General features: G+C 44.2%; 1 protein-coding gene across 4 annotated transcripts in view; it reads right to left on the bottom strand.

Annotated features, from left to right (window-relative positions):
• SLC25A32 (solute carrier family 25 member 32) overlaps window positions 1-21,745 on the bottom strand; it is a 43,181-nt gene that overhangs the window by 20,499 nt on the left and 937 nt on the right. The gene's annotated exons all lie outside the window — the stretch shown is intronic.

The raw sequence follows: 21,745 nt of genomic DNA, 5'->3' as shown, positions 1-21,745 counted from the left end.
TTTTCTCCATCCCTTTTGAAGATGCTCTTATTCGCTACTCTGTGTTGATCAATAAACAGGGATTCTCTGGTAGCTCAAATGGTAAAGAATCTGCCTGCAATGCAGGAGACCCTAGTTTGATCCCTGACTCGGGAAGATCCCTTGGAGAAGGGAATGGTATTCCCCACTGCAGTATTCTTGCCTGGCGAATCCACGGACAGAGGAGCTTGGTAGGCTACAGTCCATGGGGTCTCAAGAGTTGGACCTGGTTTAGCAACTAACACATCATCTATACAGATGCTCAAGACAGAAACCTAGACACTCCTCCTTTCACAACCTCTTACCAATTAAGACATCCTGTTGATTCTACATCCCAAGTCTTTTCCTGTCCATGTCTCTCAGTTCACACTGCCGTTGCCCATTTAGAACACCATCACTAGCAACAGAAATTAAATTAGCTTTCTTATCTCCAGTTTTGCTGCCTTGCCTCACTAGTTGCACTGCAGGTTGAGAAATCTTTCTAGAAATGTGCATTTCAATAAGTCACTTATTTATTATACTTAAAACTATCCTACACCCCAAACAATAAAGAACATTATTCCTTAACACATTACTTAAGACCCTCCATTACCCGTCTGCCACAAGCCCCAGTCTCCTCTTTATTCTCTCTCTCTCTCTCCAACAAAGCTGCCTTAGGGAACTTACTGCAGAGTACTTGGCTCACTGAAGCCTATACTTTTGATGAAAATTGCTAGAACGTTCAACAGTTTTCAGTTCGTACACAGCCTCTGACCTTAACACTTTGGCACAGGCTATTGATGGTCTGCCACGAAAATTCTCTTCCTACCTATTCCTTCATACAGGTAACTTTGATTCCTCTTTCAGGTCTCAGTTTAACAATTCCCCAATTCTTTGGGGATCCCTTCATACCCTCTAGATGTGGTTTCCCATGGCATACTATACATTCCCTACCATAATAAAATACTCTTCATTGCAATAATTACTGGGGTTGTTTTGTTCTATTATCCTGGCTTCTCATTGCTCTGTGAGAACAGAGACGACTTTTTCATTGCAATATGTACACTCCAATCATAGTGTTTTGTATGTACATTGCCGGCTCTCAAGATATACGTGCTCAATTGGTATAGCCTGAATATTTTCCATTTCCTTTCCAGAACCAGAGTCTACTCTTCTCTACCATGTTCTGCCCTAGAAGTCTGATGTTGCCTCTAGCTTCTAGTTGAGTTGGGCTGGTGGTGAGCCCAGGCAGACGAAAGGGACAGAAGAGAGCAGATGCAAATATTATTTATTCTTGCAGAGGTTGCCTTGGGTAGGCTGCATTCCTCTACTGAAAGTCACAGTTCCTCTCAAGGTGGCCCTCTCCCAATGACTCTCCCTGTCCTGGGGCCCTTCAGGTGACAACAGCCCAAAAGGTTTCTAGTCCCAAAATACTGCATTCTTCCTTGTGGTTTTCCTATAATATGCATTGTTTCTGTTCAGTCCCTGAGTCATTCTGACTCTTTGTGACCCCATGGTCGCAAGGTTTCCCTGTCCTCCACTATTTCCTAGAGTTTGCTCAAATTTATGTCCATTGAGTTGGTGATACAATCCAGCCATCTCATTCTCTGCCACCCTCTTCTCCTTTTGCCTTCAATCTTTCCCAGCATCAGGGTCTTTTCCGATGAATCAGCTCTTCCCATCAGGTGGCCAAAGTATTGGAACTTCAGCATCAGTCCTCCCAATGAATATTCAGGGTTGACTCCTTTAGGATTGACTTGTTTGATCTCCTTGCAGCCCAAGGGACTCTCAAGAGTATTCTCCAGCACCACAATTTGAAGGCATCAATTCTTTGATGCTGTCTTCTTTATGGTCCAACTTTCACATTTGTATATGTTTACTGGAAAAACCATAGGTTTGACTATACAGACCTTTGTCAGCAAGTGATGTCTCTGCTTTTTAATGCACTAAGTTTGTCATAGTTTTCCTTCCAAGCAGCAAGCATCTTTTAATTTCATGGTTGCAGTCACCATCCACAGTGATTTTGGAGCCCAAGTTTGCCATGAAATGATGGGACCAGATGCCATGATCTTAGTTTTTGAACATTGAGTGTTAAGCCAGCCTTTTCACTTTCCTCTTTCACCTTCGTCAAGAGGCCCTGTCATTCCTTTTTGCTTTCTGCCATTAGGTGATGGTGTCTGCATATCCGAGGTTATTGATATTTCTCCCTGCAATCCTGATTCCAGCTTGTGATTCATCCAGTCTGGCCTTTTGCATGATGTTCTCTCCATGTAAATTAAATAAACAGGGTGAGAACACACAGCCTTGTCCTACTAACCTGCTTACATCTTTGTAAACAGTCCTTTTGCTGCACTCAATATGCCAGCAAATGTGGAAACTCAGCAGTAGCCACAGGACTGGAAAAGCTCAGTTTTCATCCCAATCCTAAAGAAGGGCAATGCTGAAGAATTTTCAAACTACCGGGCAATTGCACTCATTTCCCATGTTAGTAAGGTTATGCTCAAAATCCTTCAAGCTAGGCTTTAGCAGTATGGGTATCAAGAACTTCCAGATGTACAAGCTGGATTTAGAAAAGGCAGAGGAATCAAAGATCAAACAGCCAACATTCACTGGATCATAAAGAAAGAAAAGGAATTTCAGAAAAATATCAACTTCTGCTTCACTGACTATGCTAAAGCCTTTGACTGTGGGGACCACAACAAACTGGAAAATTTATCGAGAGACAGGAATACCAGATCACCTTACCTGTCTCCTGAGAAACCTATATTTGGGTCAAGAAGCAACAATTAGAACCTTACATAGAACAACTGACTGGTTCAAAACTGGGAAACGAGTACAACAAGGCTGTATATTGTCACCCTGTTTATTTAAGTTATATGCAGAGTACATCATGTGTAATGATGGGCTGGATGAAGCACAAGCTGGGATCAAGATTGCTGGGAGAAATATCAACAACCTTAGAGATAAGATGATACCACTCTAATGGCAGAAAACAAAGAGGAACTAAAGAACCTCTTGATGAGGGTGAAAGAGGAGAGTGAAAGGCTGGCTTAAAACTCAACATTCAAAAAAGTACGATTATGGCATCTGGTCCCATCACTTCAAGGCAAATAGAAGAGGAAAACATAGAAGCGGTGACAGATTTTCTTTCCTAGGGCTCCAAAGTCACTGTGGATGGTGACTATAGCCATGAAATTGGAAGATGCTTGCTTCTTTGAAGGAAAGCTATGACAAACCTAGAAAGCATATTAAAAAGCAGAGACATCACTTGTCCAACGAAGGTCCATATAATCAAACCTATGGTTTTCCCAGCAGTCATGTATGAATGTGAGAGTTGGACCATAAAGAAGGCTGAACACTGAAGAATTGATGCATTTGAATTGTGGTGTTGGAGAATACTCTTGAGAGTCCCTTGGACTGCAAGGAGATCAACCAGTTAATTCTAAAGGAAATCAACTTTGAATATTCATTGGAAGGACTCCAACACTTTGGCCACCTGATGCGAATAGCTGGTTCACTGGAAAAGACACTGATGCTGGGAAAGATTGAAAGCAAAAGGAGAAGAGGGTTGCAAAAGATGGGATAGTTATAGGATTACTGAACTCAATGGACATGAACTTGAGCAAACTTTGGGAAACAGTGAAGGACAGGGAAGCCTGGAGTGCTGCAGTCCATGGGGTCACAAAGAGTCAGATATGACTTAGTCACTGAACAACAACAATGCTCCAAGAGCTATCCTATTTTGAATGTGTCTTCTTCTGTTTCCTACAGGGAAATGGAATGAAAGAGAATGACAAAGTTATAATACCGATTACGTTTTTATAAAATCAATATATGGTAAAATAGGATTTCCAAAAGATCCCCCCCTTCCTTACCAAAAAAGATTTCTAACAAGATCTGAACAATGATATGATGGTGCTGCCTCTCACAGATTTCCCATCATTCGTACAAACAGTCCTCTGGTTGGCATGTGAATTGTTTTTTTCTCTTTGCTATCATCGAAAGGTCTCTAAAGAAAATTCTTGTCAACAATTTGCACAAATCCTTATATACTTAGAAGGGGAATTAGAAGAGGTTAAAGATGGCACCCCACTCCAGCACTCTTGCCTGGAAAATCCCATGGACGGAAGAGCCTGGTGGGCCGCAGTCCATGGCGTCGCTAAGAGTACGACTTCACTTTCACTTTTCACTTTCATGCATTGGAGAGAAATGGCAACCCACTCCAGTGTTCTTGCCTGGAGAATCCCAGGGACGGGGGAGCCTCATGGGCTGCCATCTATGGGGTCGCACAGAGTCGGACATGACTGAAGCGACTTAGCAGCAGCAGCAAAGGGTATAAATTTAAGGTTACAAATTTCACACTGAAACTGTCCCCCCAGAAAGTTTATACAAATTACAGTGCACTAGTCATATCCAGGCATGCCTAGTTCAGTGTGCCCTCACCACTACTTTTGTGCATACTGCAACCTGGCAGAGACACTATACACCAATGCCAGGCAAAGGGGGAAAGCCAGTTTCTTTCATCATTAACCTTGACAATGTTACACCATGAAGTGAGATTAAAATACACTAGGCTTTGTTAGATGACCCAGGTTTTGATATTTAACTTCCCTCATTAGCTACCTGGTGTTTTCTTCCTGAGCTTTAGCATCCTCTTTTATAAAAGTGGGGATAAACATTCCCTACCTCGAAGGTTGCTGTGAGTTTTATAAAAGATAAGTTTAAAGGGATGGAGCTGAGTAACTGGTTCTCAAGAAATGTTTTGCTGTGTACTTTAGAATCTTTCTGGTGGTTCCCTTGGATTTCATGGCTCTCATTTTCCTGTATTAAATGCCTTCTAAGTAAGTTTTCCTTTCAACAAGCTCACAACACAATTTTTCTTTTGAGGTTAAAAAAAAAACAAAACAAAAATCACACAAAATCACTGATTCATATATGAACCAATGATTCCTTTGTTTTGAGAAGTCATTTAATCCTAGAAATAGAGTATGAAATATCAGTAATAGGCAACATCATTCTGTACCCTATACTTCATATAACCTTATCTACTTTATTATATATTTAGGATCAAATCTTTAATTTTGAAAAATATTCATTTGTTCACAGATAATTTTTTGTAAAAAAAATAATAATTTAAAAAAACAATGTATTGATTCCTTATCATTGCCAGGCAAAGAAGGAATATAAGTCTAAGTATGACACAAACTCTGACCCTGAGGAGGATATAATTCTCAAGGCAAAATGGACAAACAATCTCATGACAAAGTCATAAGCACTGTGGTTCACCTCTGAAGAGCTATAGGAATAAGGAAGAAACATGATCACCACTATATAGAGGAGCCCCTGGAGAGAGGCAGGAGGGTGACAGGGAAAGCGAGAGAGCAGATAAAGGGGAGAGTCCTGAAGATGATTAGGGACTTCTTTTTGGGAAAAGAAGAGAAAATTTCTCTCCAGACAAGTGTACAGCTCATACAAATACATGAAGCATCACAGCACCTGGCGCTGCTGGGGAGAATCCTGGGGACATGGTACAGCTGAAGCGCACAGCTCTTAGAGGGAAAGGATGGTAGGAAATGAGCTTATGAAGAAGGACAAGGGCTTCTTTAAGGATGGAACTGCATCCTTCCCCTACTGCTGCTACTGCTACTGCTGCTACTACTGCTAAGTTGCTTCAGTTGTGTCCGACTCTGTGCGACCCCATAGACGGCAGCCCACCAGGCTCCCCCGTCCCTGGGATTCTCCAGGCAAGAACACTGGAGTGGGTTGCCATTTCCTTCTCCAATGCATGAAAGTGAAAAGTGAAAGTGAAGTCGCTGTCGTGCCCGACTCTTAGCGACCCCATGGACTGCAGCCCACCAGGCTCCTCCGTTCATGGGATTTTCCAGGCAAGAGTACTGGAGTGGGTTGCCATTGCCTTCTCCGATCCTTCCTCTAGTTCATATATTGAAGTCCTAACCCCCAATGTGAGTGTATTTGGGATAGGGCTGATAAGGAGGTTCAGTTCAGTTCAGTCACTCAGTCGTGTCCGACTCTTTGCGACCCCATGAATCGCAGCACGCCAGACATCCCTGCCGGGGGCCAGCGTGAGGAACTCTGCCCATGGCAAAGGTCATGAGGAAACCTCCTGTGCCCGAGCATCTACCCCCCAAACCAGAGTCTATCTACTTTACTGTTTCATGCTCTCACCTACACCCCTGACTTTATGGGGGGCTGTTCCCCACCGGTTCTCTCAGAGAAGGAGTTAACTTGCAGCTCCAGTTAATAAAAATTCCTGGGCGTGACAAGTGTTTCAACTTAGGAACTCCTCTGAAGGTTATCTAGCCCGCCTGTATAGGTTCGTCCAGCCACATGTGATTGTTTACAGCCTCCCAACCTGAGAGGCAGGAGATGTTTTAGACCTACTAAAGGCAAATTCTTTTGGGGAGTAGGAAATTATTAGTATAGTGGGTTGATTAGGAATTATATTGGTGAAGGGTTTTTCATTTGTTGTGCCAATAATTGCTGCTAATTCCCTGCCCTGGATGTGACAAGGGTGTCTCAGGTCAAACCTCTCTGCTAACAGACTAGCCTGTGTGACAGGATTATCCATACATGATTGTTTACTACCTCTCAACCATAAACAGCACAGAGAGTTTTGGAGTATTTTGAGAGCCTTAATTAGCATAGGGCTTTTCTCATTGTTGAGTCAATGATTGCCACCAGGCCTCCATATCCTTAGGCACCTGGGAATATATTAATCAATGTATTTGGAATATAGAAAAGGAAATATAGTAGTTTTTAAGGTTAGCAATACTAGACTTTTTGAGTTAATGAATTTTCTCTTTTGTAATAGATCACTGTACTTTGTTATAAATCACTGTGTCCTTGCTATGTAAAAATGTAACTTTATCACTATCTTAAGACTAAATAGATCTTAAGGGGAACACTGGTGAAAGGATTTTCATTTGTTGGGCTGATGTTTGCTGCTAAATCTCCATATTCCCTGCCCTTATAATGAATATAAGTAGCATATAGAAGAAATAAGTATTAACCTTTAAGCATATAGGAGAAATAAGTATTAACCTTTGAGATTAATCATGTTAACCTTGGGTTAAATAAATTCCTTTCTTGATTGTAACTCACTACACCCTCACCCTATAGGAATGCAACTTTATTTGGAGGGTGGTGCCTCATTTAAGAAAAAACACCCTTGGAAAAAATAAGTTTTTTGGTTATCAGAAAGAAAGGATAATAAAATGTCAGCAGGTCTCATGGCCAGAAGATGATGTAAAACTCCTAAGATCTTTTTTTTTATGTAAAGCACCTGATTTTGATAAAGGTCAGGACTGCGGACCCTCGCGTGACTCTGTATTCATCCCTATGTGTAACAAAAGGTATATAAGCAAACCCAAAAATAAAGAAAGAGGATCAGTTTCCGGAAAGACTGATTCCCCCATGTCGTTTCTTTCTTGCTCCCCGTTTTTCTGGCTGGATTCCCATCTGGAGCATGGATGCTATTCCACGTAAACCAAGTTATTCAGCCTCTTCTTCTCCACTAATTTTCCTACTACACTATCCGTTTCTAATCTCTCTATATATCTGTAATTAAATATGTATTTTTCCAAGGACGCTGATTCCGTCCCCACCTTCAAATCACCCTGGATCCACCGGGGCTGGACCCTGGCACATCCCTGTCCATCACCAACTCCCGGAGCTCACTTAGATTCACATCCATCGAGTCAGTGATGCCATCCAGCCATCTCATCCTCTGTCATCCCCTTCTCCTCCTGCCCCCAATCCCTCCCAGCATCAAATTCTTCTCCAATGAGTCAACTCTTCGCATGAGGTGGTCAAAGTACTGGAGTTTCAGCTTTAGCATCATTCCTTCCAAAGAAATCCCAGGGCTGATCTCCTTCAGAATGGACTGGTTGGATCTCCTTGCAGTCCAAGGGACTCTCAAGAGTCTTCTCCAACACCACAGTTCAAAAGCATCAACTCTTTGGCGCTCAGCCTTCTTCACAGTCCAACTCTCACATCCATACATGACTACTGGAAAAACCATAGCCTTGACTAGACGGACCTTCAAGATTAAATGAGATTTAAGGGCGGGGCCCTAATTCAGTAGCACTGGTGTCCTTATAAAGAGGAGACACAGCAGGAGGGTATAAGCACTGAGAAAAGGCCCTGTGAGGACACAGTCAGAAGGCAGTCATTTGCAAGCCCACGAGAAGGGCTCCTCCTGGAAACCACCCCTGCTGGTCCCTTGATCTTGGACTTCAAGCCCCCAGAACTAGGAGAAAATCAATTTCTGTGGTTTAAGCCACCCTGCCTGTGGTATTTTGTTATGGTAGCCCTAGCAGACTAAGACAGGATAATTCCAAACATCCCTGAAAATCACAAAAGAACATTCGCCTATGATCAAAGGCCCATATTTCTCAAACTTGGGTTCAGGTGTGCCTAAGATAATCAAATATGTGTTTAGAAAGGAGACCCTGGCACCCTGGGGGAAATGCATTTGAAGGTGGAAAAGCTGGAGGCAAGAAAACAAGAGACAACTGCACAGTTACTGAGATGAAGAGGGTGTGAATTTGGGCCTCTCTAAAGTCGAATTACAATTGCTATATAAATCAAATACAGTGAATATTTTTGGCCTAAATGGCCTCATAATTGTCTCAAAAACACTTGCCACTGAGAATTTTGTAGCTCATCTAAATACTCCCTGCGTAACTGTTACAATGGCCTATGACAGCACTAACAGATGCCGACAGACACAGCCCTGTGCATGTGCGCTCAGGCACGGGTGACTCTGCGACCCCATGGACTGCCAGGCTCCTCTGTCCACGGAATTTTCCAGGCAAGATATACTGGAGTGCGTTGCCATGTCCTACTCTAGGGGATCTTTCTGACCCAAGAACCAAACCCAGGTCTCCTGAATTGCAGGGGGATTCTTTACCAACTGTGTCACAAGGGAAGCCCAACAGACAATAACTGGAAGATAGAAAAGTTTGCTGAGCAAGAGGGAGCCCAGACAGGGGACACTAATTTTAACTACCCTATTACAACCTGTTTCATTTGTTGCATGTTAGTTTTATCCCTCTTTTCCTCTGTCACACTGAAGAGCTGGTCCCTCTTAATAAATAAAACCAATCCCCTCTACTTGTACTCTGTCTCAGCATTTTGAAAGCTGCAGATGGGTCCAGAAACTGATTTAGCATATTATTAAGGAAAAAAAAACCAAATGAACAAAACAAAAACCACCACCACTAATAGACTGGAGTAGAAGACAATATAAATGACATCACAAGCAGTAGGTATTGCCTTATGAAACTTGTTTCAGTAATATGTGTGTGCTCACATCAGGTAGCAAAGATAAAAATTTATTTCCTAGAGACTCACAGACTTAGAAAATAAACGTATGGTTGCCAGGGGGGAAGGGATAGTTAGGGACTTTGGGAAGGTCACGTACACACTGCTATATTTCAAATGGATCACCAACAAGGACCTACTGTATAGCACATGGAACCCTTCAATGTTATGTGCCAGCCCGGATGGGAGGGGCATCTAGAGGAGAATGGATACATGTGTAAGAATGGCTGAGTCCCTTCACTGTTCACCCGAACTACCACACATTGTTAATCAGCTATGCCCCAAAACAAAATAAAAAGTTTTGGGAAAAAAAAGAAAAAAAAATTTCCTACTGAGAATTGTGGCCAGAAAAGTTTGAGAGAGACTGCTCTAGATTCTCTTTGCTTAGAACCCCTTCAAAATCTCACTAATTATCTTCTTGCCTCCATCTCCAATCTCTTCATTTTTAGTTTTTTCCCAACAAAATAAAAACTCAAATATCTCATCTCTTGAGTGTCTCCTTTCAGATCCCAGTGCCTCCCTGTCAGTCAAGCTTCTGGAAGAGAAAACTACAATCTCAGCTTGGACTTTCTCACCTCCATTGCTTCTCAATCCAGTGGAGGCTGGTTTGGCCTCCACCTGCCACTGCAGTTTAAACACCTCCATGTGCACTTTGGGATTCCTCTCTTTTTACCCCCTGACCAGCATCTGACCTAGTTTACCTCCTAAAACACACTTCTCTGGGCCAGCTCCCCTCTCTTCTGATTCTTCTCTTACTTCTCTGGCCGTTTTCTTCTCTTCTACCCATCCTTTAAAAGCTGGTTTTTAGGCATCCTTTCCACTTAACAAGGATAGTCTCTCAATCACTAAGTAGTTTCGATTTCTACCCTCATGCTTTGGTTTCTACAACTCCAGTTCTGATCTCAAACTGTTTTTGAACTGCGGTGCTGAAGAATACTCTTGAGAGTCCCTTAGAGAGCAAGGAGATCAAACCAGTTAATCCTAAAGGAAACCAGTCTGGAATATTCATTGGAAGGACTGATGCTGAAGCTGAAGCTCCAATACTTTGGCCACCTGATGAGAAGAGCTGACTCATTGGAAAAGACCCTGATGCTGGGAAAGATTGAGGGTGGGAGGAGAAGGGGGTGACAGAGGATGAGATGGTTGGATGGCATCACCGACTTGAGGGACATGAGTTTGAGCAAACTGTGGGAGATAGCGAAGGGCAGGGAAACCTGGCGTGCTGCAATCCATGGCGTCGAAGAGTCGGACATGACTTAGCAACTGAACAACAGTCCTGATCTCGTTCCTAACATCCAGACCTGGTTTCCATTTTTACGTGGCATAAAAGATGTGTCAATCTGGAAGCTTAACTTTCTGGAATCATTTCATTTCAACCTCTAGCATTTTACCCTTTAGATATACCAAACTACCCATTTGGGGTTTCAGTCTAACAGCAAAAGCTATGGAATCAGACTTCTTGAGTTTGAATCCCTATTTCAACACTTTGTAACCCCAAGTAAGTTACTAGATTACTCTGTGCCTGAGTTTTCTCATGCACATAATGGAGAAAATAACAGAAACTAACTCTCATAAAAGAGAGAATTAAGTGAGTTAATACACATAAAGCATGTCTTAAAAGCATGCCTGGCACATAGCAAGCAGTCAGTAAGTTATTATTTATGCTAACAGGTCCTGCAATACCATATACATACAAAACTTGACTGTATGCTATTCTCGTTAAGGGTGCTCTACATTTAGGTTCCTTAGATTAACCTATACATTATCAGGATTTCAGGTTATTTTAGAAAATTACTATTTTTATGTCACATTCTTTGTTGAGATGCCCACTCACCATTCTTGATGGCTTACAATGACATCTTGAAGTAATAAATGTTAGGGACCAAATGACGGTCTCTAGGACCTGAGTCATGTTTACCAGAAAGAGACAGGATATGCGCTCATCCTGCCTGGCCAATCATGTAACGCCAGCTACTCCTGTAACTGAGACAAAGAACTGCCTGTATATAAGCCGCCATACTCCTTTGTTTGGGGCTCTTGTCAGATTCCCTTGTGTGGGATGAGACTTGAGCCCTAGCGCGCTAGAGATAAACTCCCTTCTTGTTTTTGCATTACTGTGGTGGACTTGCTCTCTCAGTCGGTTCGGAGATATGGGCTCGGAGCATAACATCTGGGGGCTCGTCTGGGATCTCCGTCCCACCAGGGAGGACAACTCTCCTGGTAGAAGGGAGTAACCTCATTAGGAGATAAGAGCTCTGAGCACCAGTGCTAACGTTGCAGAAGCCCAGATTAAGTCCGGGGCCCGGTATCGTACGGGGGAGGCATCTGGCTGTAAAGGGCAGAGGCAAGTCAGCATAAGGCCGGGGCCTGGTTTCATGCTAGGGAGGCAGCTGGCTCTGGTTACTGGATTAAGTCAGCGTAAGGCCGGGGCCTGGTTTCGTGCTGGGGAGGCAGCTGGCTCTGGTTACTGGATTAAAAGTCAGCGTAAGGCCGGGGCCTGGTTTTGTGCTGGGGAGGCAGCTGGCTCTGGTTACTGGATTAAGTCCAGCGTAAGGCCGGGGCCCAGTTTTGTGCTGGGGAGGCGGCTGGCTCTGTGAACATCCTGCAGGTAAGATTGAGTGCATTGTCGGTGGCCACCTTGCGTTTGTTATCTGTTTGTCTATTTGTGGTGTCTGCGTTGCTCTTTGTGTGCTCTGTTGGCTCCCAGTATACTTTTCTGTGATCATGGACAAACAACTTCTACTCCTTTATCTCTTATGATTAACCACTTCTCTGATTTCAAGTCTAGAGCACAGAATCTATCATTGCTGGTAAAAAAAAAGCAAGTTAGTAACTTTTTGTTCTGCCGAGTGGCCTGCTTTTGATGTCAGCTGGCCACAAGAAGGCACCTTCAGCCTGCCTACTATTCAAGCGGTCAGAGAGAAGGTGCTCGCCCCCTACCCTTCAGGACACCCAGCCAGACCAAACTCCATACATTTTGGTCTGACAGGACCTGGTGGAAAGCCCCCTGGCCTAGCTAAAACCTTTTGTTTTTCAGCCCCTCACTTCCCTTCCCTCTTCCCCGTCCTTGCTTCCACAGGTTCCACAGGTTTCATCAGGAGAAGCCAAAAAGAGAACCAAGCCTTCAGCTCCTCCCAGAAAAAGGGGCCCCGCCTAGGGAACTCGGAGAAAGGCAAAAAAAAAAAAAAAAAAAAAAAAGGCCAGCATAGCAGAAGAAGACCCGGAGGTTCCCTCCTCCACCATTCATGCGTTTCCGGTCTGGACGGAGCCAGCCAGAGAGGGTGGAGAACGGACATATCAGTATTGGCCCTTCTCCACTAGTGATTTGTACAATTAAAAAACCCAGACTCCCTCCTTCTCTGAAAAGCCATGGGGTCTTATTGATCTTTTAGAGTCTATCCTGTTTACTCACAATCCCACTTGGGATGATTGTCAGCAACTGTTACAGGTACTTTTTACTACAGAGGAGCACGAACGGATCCTGTCAGAAGCCCGGAAAAATGTGCCAGGGGTGGATGGGAGGCCCACAATACAGCCTAACCTCATTGAGGAGGGGTTCCCCTTGGTGCGACCCAACTGGGACTTCAAACGCGCTGAAGGTAGGGAGCGTCTCCGAGTGTACCGTCAGACTCTCATGGCTGGCCTTAGAGCGGCCGCCAGAAAGCCAACTAATTTGGCCAAAATAAATCCAGTGAGACAAGAGCCAAATGAGAGCCCAGCAGCCTTCCTGGAAAAGATAATGGAAGCTTTTAGACAGTATACCCCTATGGACCCACAGGCAGATGAGTCACGAGCGGCAGTTATGTTAGCATTTGTAAATCAAGCAGCCCCCGATATTAGAAAAAAGTTACAAAAGATAGAGAGGTTAAATGAACAATCCTTGCAAGATCTAGTGAGGGCAGCCGAGAGAGTTTTTAATCATAGAGAGCCCCAGAAGAGAGAGAGGACCGCATTAAAAGAGAAAAAAGAGAATTTAGAGCTGAAGAAAACCGTAAAAATCAAAAAGGGCTGGCCCAGATATTTTTTGCTGGGGTTGAAAACAAAAACAGGTTCCAGAAAGGGAAAAAACTGGACTCAAAAACTGAAGAAAAAACGACAAGGCGTAAGCTTGAGAAAAACCGATGTGCATTTTGTAAAGTGTTTGGACATTGGAAAGATAAATGCCCCAAGAAAAATCTAAAAGAGGGGCCCAAGAACCCCAAGAATGAGACTCCCTCTCCAGACAGTCATATCCTCTATGCAGGTGAGGATAGCGACTAGGGGGGTCAGGGCTCGAAGCCCCTCCCCAAGTCCTAGGTAACTATAAATGTGGAGGGAAAACCGGTTGGTTTCATGGTGGATACGGGAGCTCAATACTCAGTCTTAAACCAAAAAGATGGACCCATGTCTAAGAAAAGTAGCTGGGTGCAGGGAGCAACCGGGACTAAGCAATATGGATGGACTACAAAACGGCATGTGAACTTGGGGGCCCACCAAGTGACCCATTCTTTTCTGGTGATACCTGAGTGTCCAGCGCCCTTGCTGGGAAAAGATTTACAGTCTAAAGTATATGCCCAAGTTCATTTCGACCACGGGCAAGTGTCAGTTTTAGATGGAATTGGGCATCCTCTTCAGGTCTTGTCTCTGGCATTAAAAGATAAATACAGACTGTACTTGCCAAAGGCCCCAGCGACAATAAGTCCAGAAGTACAGCCATGGGTTCAGAGATACCCTCAGGCCTGGGCTGAAACAGCAGGAATCGGACTGGCCAAACAGAGGCCCCCTATTATTGTGGAACTAAAAGCCAGTGCCTCACCAGTGAGAGTGCGACAATATTCCACGAGTCAAGAGGCTCGGCAAAAAATTACTCCTCACATACAACGCCTCATAGACGCTAGGGTCTTGAGAAGGTGCCGGTCCCCATGGAACACTCCCCTGTTGCTTGTGAAAAAGCCTGGGGGAACTGATTTTAGACCGGTTCAAGATCTACGAAAAGTCAACAAACGGGTAAATGATATTCATCCTATGGTTCCTAACCCTTACACATTGCTAAGCAAGTTGCCTCCAAACTACATTTGGTACACTGTTTTAGATTTAAAAGATGCCTTTTTCAGTTTGCCTCTTGCCCCTGCAAGCCAAGAGATCTTTGCCTTCGAATGGCAGGAAGACGGTGGTCAGACCCCTGTGTAGCTGACATGGACTCGCTTACCACAGGGTTTCAAAAACTCGCCCACGTTATTTAATGAGGCCCTGGACGAAGACCTCCGTGAGTATCGGGTTGAACACCCTAACATTGTTTTATTACAATATATTGATGACCTTATGCTGGCAGCGGCTACAGAGAAAGAGTGCCAAGAGGCAACAGGTGACCTTCTCCAAACCTTGGGGACTTTAGGTTACCGGGCTAGTGCCAAAAAGGCCCAGATTGCCAAGCAAGAGGTTACATACCTCGGTTATAAGATAAAACAGGGCCAGAGGTGGCTAACGCAGGCTATGAAAGAAACCATCCTCCAGATCCCTGAGCCGGCTAACCCTAGACAAGTGAGAGAATTTCTGGGAATGGTGGGATATTGCCGGTTATGGATCTCGGGGTTTGCAGAAAAGGCCAGGCCCCTATAGGAGGGGACCAAAGAAAACAAGGACTGAAAATGGACTGAGCCAATGAAAGAGGCCTTCCAAGAGCTCAGGCGAGCCTTGCTAGAAGTTCCTGCCCTTGCCCTCCCTGATCCATCTAAGCCTTTCCAATTATTTGTAGATAAAAAGCGGGGGATAGGAAAAGGGGTACTAACACAGAGATGGGGACCATGGAAGCGACCTGTAGCTTACCTTTCCAAGAGACTGGACCCAGTGGCAGCCGGATGGCCACCTTGCCTCCGTATCATCACGGCCACCGTGCTCTTAGTCCACAATGCTGATAAACTGACTTATGGACAGAGACTCTTGGTCTACACTCCTCATGCCATAGAGAGAGTTTTAAAGCAACCCCCAGGTAAATGGATTTTTAATGCCCGCTTGACGCACTACCAGGCCTTGCTACTTGACACCCCACGGATTCATTTCCAAACGCCCTGCACTCTAAATCCGGCCACTCTTTTGCCCAATCCAGGGGAAAATAGCCCCCTCCATGATTGTGATGAGATACTGGCCGGGGTAACAGCAATGCGAAAGGACTTAACCGATACTCCACTGGATAACAGTGAGCTAAAATGGTTCACAGACGGCAGCAGTTATGTAAAAGATGGACAGAGACGGGCGGGAGCCACAGTAGTAGATGACTCTGGACAGACAATATGGGCAGAGGCCCTTCCCCCGGATACCTCAGCACAAAAGGCAGAGTTAATTGCCCTGATTCAAGCATTAGAGAGAGCCAAAGGAAAAAGAATAACTATTTTCACTGACAGTCGCTATGCTTTTGGCACGGTACACATCCAGGGCCTGATATATCGGGAACGGGGGTTTCTGACAGCTGAAGGAAAAGAAATTAAAAACTTGCCTGAAATCCGTAGACTTTTAGAGGCTGTACAGATGCCTCGGGCTGTGTCAATAGTACACATACCTGGACATCAGAAGGGTGACAGCCCCACGGCACGAGGGAATCGTGCCGCAGACCTGGCAGCTCGAAAAGTAGCTGATAAAGATTTCATCACCCCTATGTTGGCGATCGGACTTCCACCTCCAGGTATGGGAACTCTGCCCGCAACCCCTGAGTATTCATCCACAGACTTTGCTTGGATCCAAAAACACACCAACCTTCAAAAAGATAAAGATGGATGGTACCGAGACTCAGATGGCTACTTGATACTCCCTGCTCAGTTGGGACGGCAACTATGTGAGCATTTGCACTTGTCTACTCATCTGAGAAAAAAAAAGACTCTGATGCTCTTTCAGACTGCGCGCCTGCGATTTCCCCAGCACCAGACAACTGTAAAGAACGTAGTGCATGCTTGTAAGGCGTGTCAACAGATGAGGCCAGGAAAAGGACAACATGCAGGACTGAGGTATCGGGGAGAAGGACCAGGGCAACACTAGAAAATAGATTTCACCGAGGTAAGGCCAGGCAAGTATGGTTACCGGTACTTGTTAGTGTTGGCGGATACCTTCTCAGGGTGGGTGAAAGCTTTTCCTACAAAGGGAGAAACCACGATGATAGTGGCAAAAAAGATTTTAGAAGAAACAGTTCCCAGGTTTGGCCTGCCAGTGACCATCGGCTCTGATAATGGACCTGCTTTTGTGAGTCAAATAGTTCAGAGCCTTGCCCTAGCCCTGGGGACTAAATGGAAGTTACATTGTGAATACAGTCCACAGAGCTCAGGGCAAGTAAAAAGAATGAATCGGACTCTAAAAGAAACTTTAACTAAATTGGCTATAGAGACTGGCGGGGACTGGGTGACCCTCCTTCCCTTCGCCCTCTTCCGTGCGCATAATACTCCTTATTAACTTAATCTGACCCCATTTGAGATTCTGCATGGGAGACCTCCCCCTGTATGTCCAATATTTAAAGGGAAGAAACTACCGCCTCCCACGTTGGGGCAACTCCAAGAGGCCTTGATGGCCTTAAGCAAGGTGCACTCTCGTGTCTGGAAACTGCTCCAGGGAATACATGTGGGTCAAAATAAGGGAACTATTCCCTCACATGATATTGGCCCAGGAGACTGGGTATGGGTCAAAAGGCACCAAACCAAGGCACTAGAACCCAGATGGAAGGGTCCTTATGTTGTTCTTCTTACCACCCCAACTGCCCTAAAGATTGACGGTATCGGGCCTTGGATGCATTGCAACCACGTACGCCCAGCTGCTTCAGCAGAGCAAGAAGACGCTAAGAAAGAATGGGAAGCATCTCTGCACCCATCCAACCCCTTGCGGCTAAAGCTTTGAAGGCGCCAACAGGACCAGGACAACTCGGCTGGGCCATCTTGTGGATGACCCAGTTACTCTGCTCCGGAGTCGCCAGCGTGAACCCGCATCAACCCGTCAAAATCACCTGGAAGCTGCAAAATGGACTAACACGAGAGGTGCTAAACTCCACTACCGCAATATATCCACCAAACACATGGTGGCCGGACTTGTACTTTGACCTTAAGCTGATGGTAAATGTGCCTTGGGCTAGGGGTTATCTCCGAGAACAAGGGTTCTGGGCATGCCCAGGCGCACCCAGACATGACTGAAAGACCTGTGGGGGGGCACAAGACTCATTGTAAAACTTGGGATTGTGTTACTTCTAATGATGGACCTCGGCGCTGGGAAATAGGAAATTGAGATTTACTTAATTTTTCATTCGCCAAGCCCCTCCCTAGGGTCCTCGGAGATCCAACTTTTAGCTGTAAAAGTTGCAATTATGCACAAGTCAGAATAAGGTTCAATCCAGAAAAAAGCAAACAGGAGGGGATTAGATCTGCTCTTTCTGCAACAAGGGGGACTCTGTGCTGCCCTAGGAAAAGAGTGCTGTTTCTATGCGGATCATACAGGAATAGTTAGAGAATCTATGGCCAAAGTGAGAGAAGGACTAGCCCAACGTAAACGAGAACGTGAGGCTCAACAGGGATGGTTTGAATCTTGGTTTCAACAATCCCCTTGGCTGACTACCTTAATCTCCACCTTGCTAGGACCCCTGCTAGTACTTTTACTAATGCTTACCTTCGGCCCATGTATTATCAATAGACTTGTAGCCTTTGTAAAGGAACGCATAAATACAGTACAGCTGTTTGTGCTTCGACAACAATATCAAACTGTGTCTCAGGACCGAGAGGAAGATTCCTCTATATGATCTAAGGACAGGGGGGAATGTTAGGGACCAAACGACGGTCTCTAGGACCTGAATCATGTTTACCAGAAAGAGACAGGATATGTGCTCATCCTGCCTGGCCAATCATGTAACGCCAGCTACTCCTGTAACTGAGACAAAGAACTGCCTGTATATAAGCCGCCATACTCCTTTGTTCGGGGCTCTTGTCGGATTCCCTTGTGTGGGATGAGACTTGAGCCCTAGCGCCCTAGAGATAAACTCCCTTCTTGTTTTTGCATTACTGTGGTGGACTTGCTCTCTTGGTCGGTTCGGAGATACGGGCTCGGAGCATAACAATAAAGGGCCTCAATAATCACCTCAAGTGACCTTTCCACCCAACACAAGAATGTTTTCTAGCCATTGTCATCCAACTGCTGAACCACTAGTATTCATTGCCGGTTTCACTTCTGAGCACCACCTACTTTGCCAGGCCAAAACCTGCTTCCCTGTAATTTCCACCCAACCTCTGCCTTTCAGATTACCTGCAATAAGGCAGCTCCCTTTCTCACATGGCAGTTCTCTAACTACCTTAAGTCCCTCACGTGTCCTAAGTTAAACTAGTTCCTTTAGTTATTTCTCACACGAAATGATTTCTACTCCTTCAACTATTGTGGACACCTCCAAATTCCAATTCGCACCTGAACTCATTGAAATATTGCAGGTTTGGTTTAATGGTCAAGACTAACATCCCCATCACTAGGTATTGTAATTTTATTAAAAGGGCTTAGTTTAATGAAAGTATTAAAAATCCTAGCATTAATGCTTGTGGCCGGTCAAGTATATATTTTGATTTCAGTTATTCATCTTCCTAAGTTTTCTTTTCTATCACCATTTCACAGCCACACTTGTGCTGTGCACAGCCACACTGGGGGTTTATTACATAGTCCTGCTTCAACTCCTAGATCTTTAATTTTGTCCTCCTATCTTGATTACCTTAACTGTCACTTCAGTCCTACTGGTCTCCTAATATGCTCTCCATTTAATTAATATTACCAATATTCTCAAGAATACTGGTACCAAGAATCCCCTTTTCTCAGGCATAGTCTGCACCACAGCACTGTCTTAAACTCACCAGGCCAAGCACTCTAAAATGATCATCTCAACCATCACCTCTTTTGCTCTTACATAAAATTGAGAAATACCAAGTCATATAGGTCTGCACCTGCAACCAAATCCAGAATTCTTACCTTCATGCTCAAGTCACAGTATACCAGGAATTCCTGGGGTAAGGCTTAAGGGCCAGAGGGTTTTGAGTTAGACCTAACTCAGATCTAGATGTAAATCTCAGATACCTTACAACTTGGGCACGTTAGTCAACTCCAATTATCCTCATCCGTGTATCGGGAATAAAAAATTTATAGTGTTGTTCAGAGTAGTAAATGATCTACCGTAAGAAAAGTTCTTAGTTCATTGCTCTTATTGCAAGTAACACTCAATGAATGTTCCTTGTTGTCGTAATTCTTATTTGTGCATGTGTGGTAACCTCCATGGAAATTACATGTCTTTGTGGGTTCTCTTCTAGGGAGAACCCTCCATAATTTTCACTAATTTTCAATGGCCTCTCTCCTCTCCAGCTTTCAAAATTTTAGTCCTTCTCTGGTGAACCTCAAGGCTAATCAGACTTTTACAGATACAGATATATATGACCATCATCAATCTATAACTTTCTTAACAGTTTATGACTACTCCTGTTTTGGTATTTGGATTTATTCCATTTTGACCTAAATTTTATGTTGTCTACAGTTACTTTTTATTTGACGGAGTCTCAAGACTAAAATTTGGAGAAGGCAGGGGAAACCCACTCCAGTACTCTTGCCTGGAAAATCCCATGAATGGAGGAGCCAGGTAGGCTGCAGTCCACGGGGTCGCCAAGAGTCGGACACAACTGAGCAACTTCACTTTCACTTTTCACTTTCATGCACTGGAGAAGGAAATGGCAACCCACTCCAGTGTTCTTGCCTGGAGAATCCTAGGGACGGGGGAGCCTCATGGGCTGCTGTCTATGGGGTCGCACAGAGTCAAACAGGACTGAAACGACTTAGCAGCAGCAGACTAAAATTACAATGTTAAGTTTCCTGAGGGCAAGAACCTTATATAGGTGCTTCTATATCCTATACAAATGTTAAAAGGCTAAGATACAGATGAACAGAAGAGAATCTCCTAACTCTTTGAGATAAACCACTTCTGCTGATCTAATTCTCAAGGTAGACCTTAACCTGTAGTGGTTAAACAGAGCAGGACTGTCTAGCCCTTCCCTTCCTCCAACTCCATCCTCCACCAGCCTTCTGTCTGTAGAAAACCTTTAGTCAAATAAGTTTAATGGGAAAAGTGAGAAAATACAGAAGCAAAGGAAAACAGGACCAAATACTAATGGTTTATCATTAAGCAAAGTCAAGGACCTTTCATTCCTCTTCAAGGGCTATAGATAATATTCTGAGCCATATCCTTTAAGCAGTTTTATAGATACTGAAACGCCCATCTGGTGGCAGAAGATAATTACATGATGACCAAAACTGTAGCCATGACATTAGCTGCCACAGCTGGCCTCAAAGAAACGAGAACAAATGGACCCTGGAACTGAAGACTAGCTGTACTTAAAACAATCAAGATTATGCTGCATGACCAATTTCAACATGATTGTCCGGCTGCCTGTGTTTTCACTTGTAACCCGCTTCCTCCGCCTATAAACGTCCTTTCCCACTGATTGTCAATTGCAGGGAGGGAATTCAGCCTTGGGATATGAGTGCCCCTGCTCCCAGTTCCAACCTCCAAAATAAAGCAGTTTCCTTGTTATCAACTTTGCCTCTTTACTTGCTTTTGAGCCGAGAGCAGCTGGACCCCACTTTCAGTTAAAGAACTGAAATGCCAGAAAATAGTTTCCAAATAAAGTTATGAAAGACATTTTTTGAAGCTATCTTTTTCAGAATTTTATGTTGAGTTTAACTTTTCAAGTATTTTCTTAATTTCCATGCAGTTAATTCACTAAGTGCACTTAATTCAATAAAGCTAAATAAAAACCTGTACTGTTTGGATTCTAGCTACTTATTCCTTCACAAGGACCCGCACCATACTACACACGACAACAACAAACTTTCAAGAGAATTTTGTACCAACCCCATTCCTAACAATGTGATTACTCCCTACTCCAGGATTTCCCTCTCAGCCCAGAGGGCAAACACGTGTCTATTCTAAGATTTCCAAGTACAGGTTTCCTGGCGATGCTAAAGTAAAGCATGAAAGCTTTAATATAGGCCAAAAGTGCATAACGTGAAGAAGCAATTACCTTAACACGCACTTTGCTAAAGGATGCACGAAATAAATCCAGATAAAGCACAGATGCTCACAGAAACAGTTCAAAGCTATGACTGATTGACGCTGAGATGTTGAATGTAGTTTCCGGGAAAGGAGCTGGTGGTGCACGCTGCCTCTCAAAGGCTTGGTGCAAAACAAACGCTGAACTTTCTATTCTCGATTTTCGCCTTCTTTTTGTAATGGCGAAAATCCTCTTCGATTCTTTGCGATTTGGGGGTGAGCGGAAAAAGGCTTACTAATGAAAGCCTTTCCTAAAAGCCAGGTGGTGTGAACAGAACTTTCGAAAAGCTGGGGGTTGGGGTGGGGGGTGGCGGGTACTTGTATCTCCAA

This window comes from Ovis canadensis, chromosome 9, assembly GCF_042477335.2.
Source record: "Ovis canadensis isolate MfBH-ARS-UI-01 breed Bighorn chromosome 9, ARS-UI_OviCan_v2, whole genome shotgun sequence".
NCBI classification, from domain to species: Eukaryota; Metazoa; Chordata; class Mammalia; order Artiodactyla; family Bovidae; genus Ovis; species Ovis canadensis.
This window is presented reverse-complemented; position numbering and strand designations above follow the sequence as displayed.